Source organism: Pogona vitticeps, chromosome 7 (genome assembly GCF_051106095.1).
Source record: "Pogona vitticeps strain Pit_001003342236 chromosome 7, PviZW2.1, whole genome shotgun sequence".
NCBI classification, from domain to species: domain Eukaryota; kingdom Metazoa; phylum Chordata; class Lepidosauria; order Squamata; family Agamidae; genus Pogona; species Pogona vitticeps.
This window is the reverse complement of record NC_135789.1, coordinates 8,256,411-8,268,034: the sequence shown is the minus strand read 5'-3', so window position 1 is coordinate 8,268,034 and position 11,624 is coordinate 8,256,411.

The following is an 11,624-nucleotide window of genomic DNA, read 5'->3' as shown; positions in this document are numbered from 1 at the left end:
ATTGACTCCGAACTTCGAAGGAGCTCTCCAGAGTGCTGAAGGAATTTGAGTGATGGGATTCTGCACCCTGGAGACCTCTTGTAAAGTTCGGCCTAAACCTGGAGCAGATTCCTCAATCCTATAAAACTGGCATCCTTGGGATCAGGTACAGATTGCCTTTAAAGTAGCCCCATTGAAACCAGGGAGCCCTTAGCATCAATTCCAATCCATAGCTTTGGAGAGGAGAATATTTCTTACTCTTCTTGCTCTGTTCGGACACTGTGGAATGGCTTCCCTTCCTGATCATATAAGAAGGTTCCCTTCCGTTTTATACCATCTCAAACACTAGACGGGCATCTCTCTCTGGATTTTCACGAGTTCTGCGTAATGCTCACGGTAGCCCTTTGGCCTTGCCACAAGTTGACCCAGGATCTATTTCAGCAGAACACACACACATATCTTGGGTATTGGGAGCCACAAAGGACTTGGATGTAACGAGCATCCTTTACTCACAAGGAGCCTGTTCTAGACCGAGAGGGCCACATTAAGCAAAACCATGGTGTTTTTGAACCCAAAGGTCTTCTAGACAGGTTGTTCATGCTGTTCTCTAGGAAAGACAGAGTAACGTCATTTTGGGAGAAAATTCTGAATTCTTTACATTCGCCTGTACAATGTTTCAGGAGTCTTCTCGCAATCTTTTGGCTACCATCATCCTCATTCTGAATGAGCACAAAAACCAGTTCAATATATTTAAAATGTTTGTCAAAACTGTCTCTGCATGGACTCAGTGTATTTTATGACTAGCTATCAAAAAACAAAAACAAAACAAAAAACGAGAAAATGGAGTGAGTCTACTGGTGTTTCACCCAAAGTTGGCTGGAATCTTCTTGGGGGTTGATGTATGCTCAGGAGGAGTCAGGGAAATTGCTGGAGCTGCTAATTGACATGGGGTTACTCTTATGTCATTTACATGCCTGATTGCATGCTTGTAGCATCTTCTCAATTAGCTACAATTACCAGTAGGATGGTCATCATTCTTCACGAAGGTCCCAAGAGGATTTGGGCCATTGGCCAGAATCCTATTAATGTTTGCTTACGGTTTGTGTAACCCGCCACACTCCATGATGAGGGTGCTGGGGCATCTCTCAGTTCCACAGTCTTTTGCAAGACTGCAACATGCAAAAGGTATTTTGCTCCATAAACAGCTGGCATGAAACTTGTTGAAAAAGAGCAAGGAAGTAAAAGCAAACTAATAAAAGTGTGCTGCTTATATACCACCCCATAAAGCTTAAAGCAGTCTCTGGGCAGTTTACAACTTAATTATGCAGGCTACAAACTGCCCACACCACTAGCAAACTAGGTAGTCAATTTACCGACCTAGGAAGGATGGAAGGCTGAGTGAACCTTGAGCCGGCTACCTGGGATTGAACCTGGGTTGTGAGCAGAGTTTTGGCTGTAGTACTGCAGTTTAACCATTGTGTCACAAGGCTCAAGTCACAACTGTATGATTGTATCATTCTTTGATGACCTTCTTCTCCATATCTTCTGATCTGGAGGTAAGTACTTGATAGTCTCGTTACTCCCTCTTGAAATAGGGTCCATTAATTAATTACCCATGTGTTCCAGAAGATGATGTCATAACTCCTGCTTTGCAAAAATTCTTAGGAGCCGTGCGTTGTGAACGGAAGATGAGAGGTACCCGCACAAACCGCAAACACTATGCCAGCTGTGAGCTCTTGCAACTTGGGACGAGACTTTTGTCTCTGACGGACTTCCATCCCCTAATTGGGCAGGGCCTCCAAAGGCCAGATGATGGGAGCTGATGTCCCCCAGCAGCATGAAATGGATCAGGACCTTGACCTGCATTCTGTTGCTTTGCAGGTGTTATATTCCAACGTTGCAAAGCACAGACATGGCAAGACAACAAGCTTGTTCTGCAACCCCGTGCTTAGGAAGCACATCAGAAAATGGAAACAAAAAGGTGTGGAGGGACGGAGAGAATGGACCCCTCCTTCTGCTCTTACCCCCCTTCCTGATCTCTAGAATGAGATGAAGCACCGACTTCCCATTCTTGCCCAAGCATTTCTGGTTGAAAATTTCCCCTCTCGGCCACGGCAGATGCGATCAGGCCAGAAATACCTGCACGTGATCACTCCTGGGTTGTGTATTCCCCCCCGGGAACTTTCTGGCGGAATGCTTTCAATTTTGAGACAGGCTGGCAAGCGGCCAGAGACCAAAAACACTCAGCCTGCTTATGTCGCATCTATTCTTATACTGAAGATCAACACCTGCACATGGCAGTTATCCATATGTCGCATATAAATGCACGCCTGCCTTAAAATCCCCGGTTACAGCAAAGCCGTTGAAATGTCCACACCACTGCTCTGGGACGTGGGCAACTCTTTTCAGCTGCACCCTAGGTAGGTCTTGGTTGGATATTACCTCCAGATCCTCAAGAAAAGGATGAAAAAAAGGATGTTTTGGAAGGTAGGAGATTATAGCCAGCCAACGGCTGTGTGGTGTGTAGTTTGACAAGTGGATGTGGACAAGTGCCACATCTTAGAACGGCAGAGCTGGAAGGGACTCCATAGATCATCAAGTTCAACCCCTACGAAAGGGGCCCAGTGGGGGGAATCAAACTCTCAACCTGTGGCTCCACAGCCAGAGACCCAAACCATTGAGTTATCCAGCAGTCCTCATAATAATCTTAGAACTGCAGAGCTGGAAGGGATCCTGTAGATCATCTAGTCCAGCCCTTGTCAAGGAGGCCCAGTGGGGAATCTAACTCCCTCTGGCTCTGCAGCCGGTGACCTAAGCCACTGAGCTACCCAGAGGTTCCTGTGTGTGTGTCTCTCTCACCTCTAGCACCACAAATGGCTTTTTATTGTATTTATTTATTGCTGAGTGAGTGGTGAAGAATAATTCCACCCTATTATAATGTTTTCCTGTGGAATTTTTTCTTCTTCAAATCTGTACAGTTCCTTCCTTGACTCCGGAAAAAAAAGGAAGGAAAGGAAGGATAGATGGCAAGGGGAAAGTGGCCTCACCATGTGTTTTCTGCTCTGACGTTCCTGTAGTAATGACGTCTTCAGCAAATCAGGGGAGAGTCCCTAAAAAGATTACAGCTGCCTTCAGCCTCAGGTTGCTTTAGTTCTCGAATGGCAATGGAGTCCGTAAATCTCGAAGTGTTTCATATAGGATCCCTGTCACGGGGCTATTAAGTTTTATAACTTGCATGTTTCAAGTGGAACACTGACTACAGATTCCTTCTAAATCTCATAATCCATTCCGCATGCTATCAAATTCCAGACATATACCCCCAAGATCAATGGCAGTTCCTTTTGATTAAGACCTGCAACCTTTTGTTTCCAGCGTTGGGAGCCAGTTCAACACAAGCACCTCTACAGTATAGAGAGCAGGCAAACTACTGGATACCTCAGTTGTTTAGGCCAGTTCAACACATTTCCTTGCGAAGCTCAGTCTTACCGGAATGCAGAGGGCTTTGTGGTGAACTGGACCCATTTCACAGGCATCAGCACTGAGTCTGAAAGATAACTGCTTGTTTAAGGCTAATTCATAGCAGCTCTTGCAGCCAATCCAGCTATATTGCAAGCACCCCTACAGTACAGAGCAGGCAAACTACTGGATAGCTCAGTGGTTTAGGTCAGAGGTTGGGAGTTCGATTCCCCACTGGGCTTCCTTGACAGGGGATGGAGTTGATGATCTATAGGATCCCTTCCAGCTCTGCAGTTCTAAGATTACTTTAACTGTCATGCGTCAATCCTCCAGTTTCCTTGCATGTCTAGTTTGGTGATGGACTTTGAATTCTGTGCCAGAGAGATCTAGTCCACTCCACCAAACTTCACAGAGGCGGGTAAGTCTCTCACCAAACTATAAATCTCAGGATCCCGTTGGATGAAGCCATCACAGTTAACTTGGTATTGACTGGGTAGCACAGATGCACTCTTTGTTATCTGACCATGCCCCCACTGAATCAAATCCACCAAGACAACCATGACAAAAATATTGAAACACTACCTTCAGTTAGACCTGAGCTACAAACGGTTGCATGCTGTTTTGAGAGCGAAATCTGCTAGTTTCTAAGAAGATGAAGGAAAATATGCTTTTTATCTTGGAAGCAAATCTTCTTTGCCTCTCTTGCTGCCAAGTCCTAGTGAAATCCTTGCTGCGGCACAACTAATTACAGATTCAAGGAGCAGGAAGGGCAGGGGCAGAGACAAAGGACAGAAAACAAAGACTAATAGGCTCCCTGCATTGCCCTTTTAAGCAGGAATCAAAGGAGACTGCATTCATTGCCCTTTTAAGGTCCCTCCCTCACTCCCTTCCTAGTGGTGGCCTTAGGAAGCTGATTGAGACTTTTCCCTAGTGGCTGGGGAAAAAAACACAAGAAATGTGGCAGCCGGGTCGATCTCTGGTGTCAATAGGTTTGACCATATTTTACCAGTCCTGGTTTGTCTGTTTTGGCACCCCATTCCTTTCCAACCCTTTTCTCACCCAGTCCTCCCAGGCGTCCCTCCTACAGGCGGCCATCCTGAGAGAGCCAAAGGTCTCCACTAGGAGCAGAGACTTCTTGGTTGTGGCTCCATCTTAGTGGAATAGTCTCCCACTGGAGATCTGCCAGGCCTCCTCCCTCCCTTCCATCAAGAAGATGCTTGAGATGGGAATTCTTTAAGGAGGCACTCAAAGAAATTGCTTCCCCAAGGTCGTTGCGGGATCCGGGTTTGTAGCATGCCACCCTTATTTGGGATTTGGGTTGGATTGTTGTTTGGGAATAAAATTTATAATTTTGGCATTTGTTGTTGTGTACCTTGGGGTACACAACAACAAATGTTTGGTCTCAGGGGGTGGTGTGGGAGTGTCAGCTGCTCATAGTAATGCATGTCACTAAGTTGGGTGTTATAAACATGTCTAATAAATAAATACATTTAAAAGGTGCCTTTCCAAGCTCTGCTTCCTTACAAAGTTGTGTTCTTCTCTAACCTGCTGCATTCCAGATGTGTTTCACTCCAATACCCATCATTCCCTCTCCCCCCCCAGCTCCACATCAGGACATCCTGGTCCAGCAGGCACCAAATGCTCGCCTCCCATCCGTCTTGTTCCTTCCTTCGCAGGCCGCCAGCTTCCCCTCCTCCCGGCGCCTTCTGCGAAAGGTCAGAGGGCAAACCGAAAATCCGGGAGGTTTTGGTAGACGCCTCAGGCTGACATGAGCCCGCTCAGGAGAGGTGCCTCGGGTTCAGAGCAAGGTTACCCAAATATCAGATAAATTAAGCCAGAAGGAGAGACAGTTTGACTTGCCGGTGAACTTTTAACCCGGCCCAGGTAACCTCTTTCCTTTCCTGGCCTGGCGCAGGTGGATGGCAAGGGTTTCTGGCAATGCTTTCCAGCCTCAGCATGATGCCTGAAATCAAAGCTAAGACCCCAGCTGAGAGGATGCCCCAGCACAGGAAATACTGCACAGTTGAACTGACCCCAACATTTTGCCAATCAATATCACCGAGGACTTTTAACACCCCTCGCCGTATATTAACAATGACTCTCTCCACCTCACCATCCCTGGGAAGTCGATTCTACTCCACTTGCTATACGCTGCCTTCAGAGCCTAGAAAAATAGGGTTGTTGTGTGTTTTTTGGACAACAGTGGTCCGACTCTGGCACCCAGCAGAGCTATCGGGATCCTGTTTCAAATCCTCACGTCCCCAATGAGGAACTTCTCCAGAATCTGGTGCATTGTTGAATTTGCAGTTGCCTGTCTCTGCCTAGGCTCGCCAAGTCAGGAGGGGTTGGCCGAAGTGTCGGGAAACTTGCAGTGTTTCTCTGGCTCTCCTGGTGCAGAGGCAAAATCCCAGGGTCCAGTGGCGCAGAAGGTGGAGTCTGTTTTGTTTCTGTAACCCTAGTAAAATCTTTTTTTTTTTTAAAAAATCTCCTTAAAATCTATGACCTCATTAAAAAAATCTCGGAAACAGACCCAGGTTAGCTTTCCCGTCCAGCAAACGGCAGAGAAAGTCAAAATTTCCCAGAGTCTCCCAAATCCATCCTGGCCAAGCCCTCTCGTGGAAAATGAGCTTCGAGACGGATATTATAACCTGTTAGAATTGGCTTCAGGTTTGGCCAACACCTGGCCTTTGGGTCGATCGATTTTTAAATGTTTTCGCCCCACCTTTCTCCTCAGGAGAGGATCCAGAGCAGCTTTACCGCCTTAGAAGACAACGTGTGAAGCTGAAAGCAGAAAATGTACAAATGTTTGAAAATCTTGAAGCGCCTGTGGCATCAAAACGCCTCTGCCAGGCTTCCTCCCCTCTCCCGCTCTCGGTTGCCCTGATGGCTCTGTGGAAACAAGAAACAAGGAAAGATCACAACCTAATACTTTTCCCCCTCTCTGTTTTGGTGGGGGCAATCAGAAGCCCTCCACCCCACCCAAAGCATCCTCATCTCCCTGCCAAGTGGAAATTTGCTGTGTTGCCTCACGGCACACCCACTGCTGTGCGAATCCTCCCATGTCACCAAAGCTTTAAATAGCTCGACGCTGGTTCTCACCCTACCCTGTTCAACCAACAGTGTCTGGTGGTAACATCTGGTGCTGTGACTGGGGGTTGGCGATGCATTTGAGGGGTGTGGGAAATCCAGTGCAGGCGAAACACCCGCCCCAGGAAAGCACCAGGGGTGTGTTTGCGTTCACTGAAAGCGAAGCAGGTCGGAAAAGAAAAAGAAGAAAAATGGAGGATAAGAGAAATTTAAGCATCCCGTAGCCTGCCATTGCACTCCAGCTGTGGCTAAAAAAAGATCCTTAGAGATAGACCTTTGTTGCATTATTTTGTTGTATTCTTGAAGGCTTGCATGGCCGGGATCTGATGGTTGTTGTGGGTTTTTCGGGCTCTTGGAGTTCCTACTCCACCCCCTGAAGATGCCAGCCACAGAGACTGGCAAAACGTCAGGAAGAACAACCTTAAGAACAAGAGCCCAAAAAACCCACAACAACCATTTTTTTTTGTTCATAATATCCATCCCTGTATTTGTTTCTCTTTCTCTCGGCCTCTCTCTCATCCATCTATCTATCCACCCATTTATCTGTCTTTTCTTGGATTCATAATTCTCTGTGATGTCTACAAGGAGAGACCGTGGTGGATATAAAGAAAGAATCTCCTCAAAGAGTGAGTGAGCATGGCAAATGTCCTTGAGCATGGCGAATGTCCTTGAGCATGGCGAATGTCCCTGGGCATCCCCCGGGCAAAGGGGCGCAGGTGGCTGACCCGTCACTTCCAGAAAAACACAAGACCCACCCGCTTCATAGACCCTGACCCCAGGGCTAAAATGGCGGGAACAGTTTCTGCTCCCATCTGAAGTTCTGACAACCTCTGGCCAAAAACAGTCTGGACATTTCCATGGGTTGTTGACTCTGTCTGTATTTATTTCATGTGATTTTGAGGTGTGCAGGGCTCTGATACAAATAAAGACGAGAGACTGTTTGGTGCAGTGGTTAGAAATGACTCCGCAGCCCATCGCCGGCTGCTCTGGACCTCTGTCTGCCCTTGTCTACCTCTCTTGGGACGGTTGCATGCGGCCGCCGCTGAGGGGAAAACCCCGGGGATATCAGCAAATCTATTGTGTCGTGCTGACAGAAAGAAACCGTTACTACACACTTTAGCTGCCAACTCGCCTCAGCCACTCAATCCATCATGGGAGGTTTGCCGGGTCACAGGCCGGTGAAACGCAGCCTGGCGGCTATTTTCGGCTTACGTGGACTGTGAGATAAACGGGGCATGAACCAGCCCCCCAGCAGGGGGGCGACCCCTCGTACCCTCATTAAAGTGTCAATCAAAAAGAGTAATGGGTGAGGGCAGAGGGGAGCCGCCGCCTTCTCCAGCAGCGGCTGGCTCCCGCTCGGGCCAAGACTTCCTTAGGCCTAAAACACTGAAGGAAACCGGGCCACAGACAGGCTGGCCTGTTTCGGAAATGGATCAGGCCTGTTTTGCGCAGACGAAGACACTCTTCCTTATGGATCCCTTTGAAAAGAAGTTTGGGGTTCTCCTTTTGATTTCCACAGACCCGTCACGGAACGAGGGGATGTTGATTTGAAGAAAACTGCAGATGCTCTTTGGTACCCAAGGCCAGAATCTTACTGGGGCGCCGGAATCGAGATGCTGGGGCCCCCTCAGTGATGCACGACCGAGATGGGTCTGGCCTCTCATCATCGAGCCGCAATTAGCCGTGGCAAGTTGTGCAAACTGGACGTAAACACCCGGAGGATTCCAGGTGGCGAGAAAGGATTGCATACGCACCCTCCCGCACATCGTTCTAGGCGACTCGGTGCTTTGCACATTTTAGCTGGAACCCAAACAAAACTTGTAAGCAAATTTTAAGAAAATAAAGGCACTCCTTCACGGGGGCTTCTCGTTAAGAGCTGCTGCCATAACGGCTGGAGGAACACACAGGGGCTCAAATGCAACCTTTACTTCTGAGACGCTCAACTACCAAAGCCAGTTACCTTCACCCCTGATCGATTGCTTCTGGCACACTTTTTAAATAATATAATATCTCAGAACTGCAGAGCTGGAAGGGACCCTATAGATCAGTGGTGTCCAACCTTGGCCCTCCAGATTTTCTTGGACTTCAACGCCCAGAAATCTTTGCCAGCAGAGATGGTGGTGAAGGCTTCTGGGAGCTGTAGTCTAAGAACATCTGGAGGGCCAAGGTTGGGGTCCACTGCTATAGATCATGGAGTCCAGACCTTCTTAAGAAGGCCCAGTGGGGAATCGAACTCCTAATCTCTGGCTCTGCAGCCAGATGCCTCAACCATTGAGCTATCCAGCACTTATTACTGCAGAGTTGGAAGGGATCCTACAGATCATCAAGTCCAGCCTTTATGAAGGAGGCCCAGTAGGGGGAATCGAACTCTCAACCTCTGATTCCACTGAGGCTTCGTGGGGGACTCACAGGTCAACTCACCACTCGGACCCATTTGTCCCAGTTGTGTTCTTGAGTCTCGCCATTGCCACCACTGCCAATTACCACAGCCATCTTCAGAGGCAACAGGTCTAGTTTCCCTTCCAGGAGCCAGGCTTCCAGCCTCCACTCACACATGCGCTGTCCAGCTAGCGCATGCGCAGGGACAGTGGGCTGGCTTCTAGAGTCCCCCTGAAACCCAGCTGGGTGATGCTGCCGGACTCCTTGGTTCTGAGTCCAAAGCCTTTGGGGCAAATGACTTGGGACTTGGAGTCACGTTTTGGGACTTGGGCCCGGAAGACTTGAACTTGGGCCCGAAGACTTGCCAACATCCCTGGAAGGATGCACTTTTTACACCCAGCCTCATCTTTAAGGTGATCTTCAGCGCTTCCTCCCCTCTTCCCCAGGTCCCAGCCTTGTATTTCACTGAAGCTTTCAGAGAAGGTCTTCGCTGGGGGCAATTAGGACTTCTCAAATGCATCTAATTGGTTCTGGAGGTCACCTTCTGCGCCCCCAGTGGCCGCAAAGACTGGACCAAAATGAATCATCACTATCCTCTTCGTCATCTTAGAACTACAGAGCTGGAAGGGACCCTTGGGATCATCAAGTCCATCCCCTGTCAAGGAGGCCCAGTGGGGGGAATCGAACTCCCAACCTCTGGCTCCACAGCCAGAGACCTAAACCACAGAGCTGTCCACCCCTTGAGAAGTTCTTTTTCGGATTGGGGGCGGCGGGGCGGCCGTGGCCTTTTGAAAAGAGGAAAGTGAAAACCCTGCTTTGGGCCAAGAGAAGTTGGCCAAACCACGATGTCCCCCGAAAATGCTTTTTACAGGGCACCCAAGATCCTGCCCGTTCTTCCTTTATCGTATCTACCCATTTCAATACTGTATTTGCTGAATTCTTGTAATTGTTTATCATTTTTGCTTTCAATATTGTTTCTTTTAACCTTTAGGAGAAAAGATGGAACAGAAATATTACAAATAAGTAGATGAATGAATTCATCTTGTAGGTCCTTAAGAAGGGGAAATAAACCACCTCTTTCTTCCGAATTTCCCCCTCTTCTCTGACTTCCAGGGGCGAGAGATGAAGCTTTAAAATCTACAGATCTTTCCTCCATCATTAGAAGACGATGTCCACTGATCCTTGGCCGAAAGGATCTTGGGTACCGCAAAATGATGACGACGAAGTGTTTGATTAAAATTTGCATCTGTTGTATATCAGTCAAAGACTAAGCCTTGTATTTTATAATAATAATAATAATAATAATAATAATAATAATAATAATAATAATAATAATAATAATAATAATAATAATAATAATAATAATAATAATAACTATATTGCTTAAGGAACCACTACAGTGACATGTGCAGGATCAAGTCTAAGCAAGTGTATTTTGATCCACACAAGCTCATACTTAAAAAAAATATATTTCATCCTTTGTCTCTTCTCTCCCCCCCTCCCTTTAATTTCGCCAACCCATAGTGCTCCTTCTCCTACCGGAAGGGCTCTCGTTCAATCTCAGGCACTCTCTCTGCATCTTTTCCAAACAGCAGGTTCGAATACTCGTGGGCTTCCTGATGGGGGGGGTGGGGATGTGAGAAGAGAAGACTAGAACCCATAAATTTTGTGCTTTTTTGGGGGGGGGAAACGGAAGGGGGAGAGAGGAGGGGAAGGAGGAAAGATATTTTAAGACACAGACCTTGGAATTTGAACACTGTGTTTATTCACTTAGTAATGGGGTAGAACTGCCAATATCAACAGGAGTCTCACAGCGAGCAATTGTTGCTAAAATCATATATTTTACCGAGAGCGCGAGAGAGACACGGCTGGGGTGCCTAATGCTGTTTGCTTAAGCTCTTTCCCCTCCCGGGCTCAGCTCAAAGAAGCTGTTCTCATAATTTTCTGTCGTTCGGTTTCTCCGGAATGAATTCTTTTGCGGTGAAGTAGAGCTGCGTGCGAGAACAGAAAAGACGGGATCAGACGAAACAGCTCATCTCAAGCCAGTGGCATCCGTGGTCTTGGTTTGGGAACATTTCAAACCGCTGGAGGATTATTAAAATCGTGGCCCAGCGGGGAGGCCCGAGGCTGACTGGTTCAAACCTCACACAGCCAACGCTGCAGCAGAGTTGAGGTCTAACTTTCAACAACAGGAAGAGTCACCGACGCGAGACCCAACGTGCATTGGCAGATTTTGGGAAGCCTCCCGTTCCATCTCTCGTTGGCCAAATTGAGAAAGGGGTGTGTGTGTCACAATTGGTGTAAGGAAAAGCGACAGGCAGGGGAGCACACCACAAGAGACTACAAAGCAAGCCGGGTTTTATGCCTGCAAGCTTAACACAAACTATACACCAGAAGAGGCAACATTTGGGGGCGGATGTGTGTGTGACTTCCGCATACCTCCAAAATTTGGAGGGCTGTGCCTCGTTCTGATGAGACCAAATTCCCAAACGGTGCAACGGTCAATCCCTTCTGGTTGCTTCTAAGACCAAAAGTTGGGTGAAAAGTTCTTTCAACAGTAAGCTCTGATACACACATACTCACACCCTGAGGCTGCTTTTCAGTTTGGGGGAGTCTAGAGGGGCTCAAATGGTACGTACTTTACCTACCTCGTGTCGAGACTGAGCATCATGAATGCATTGAGGTAGGCTTGGTAACGCAGCCCAACACACCTTTAGGTGTGC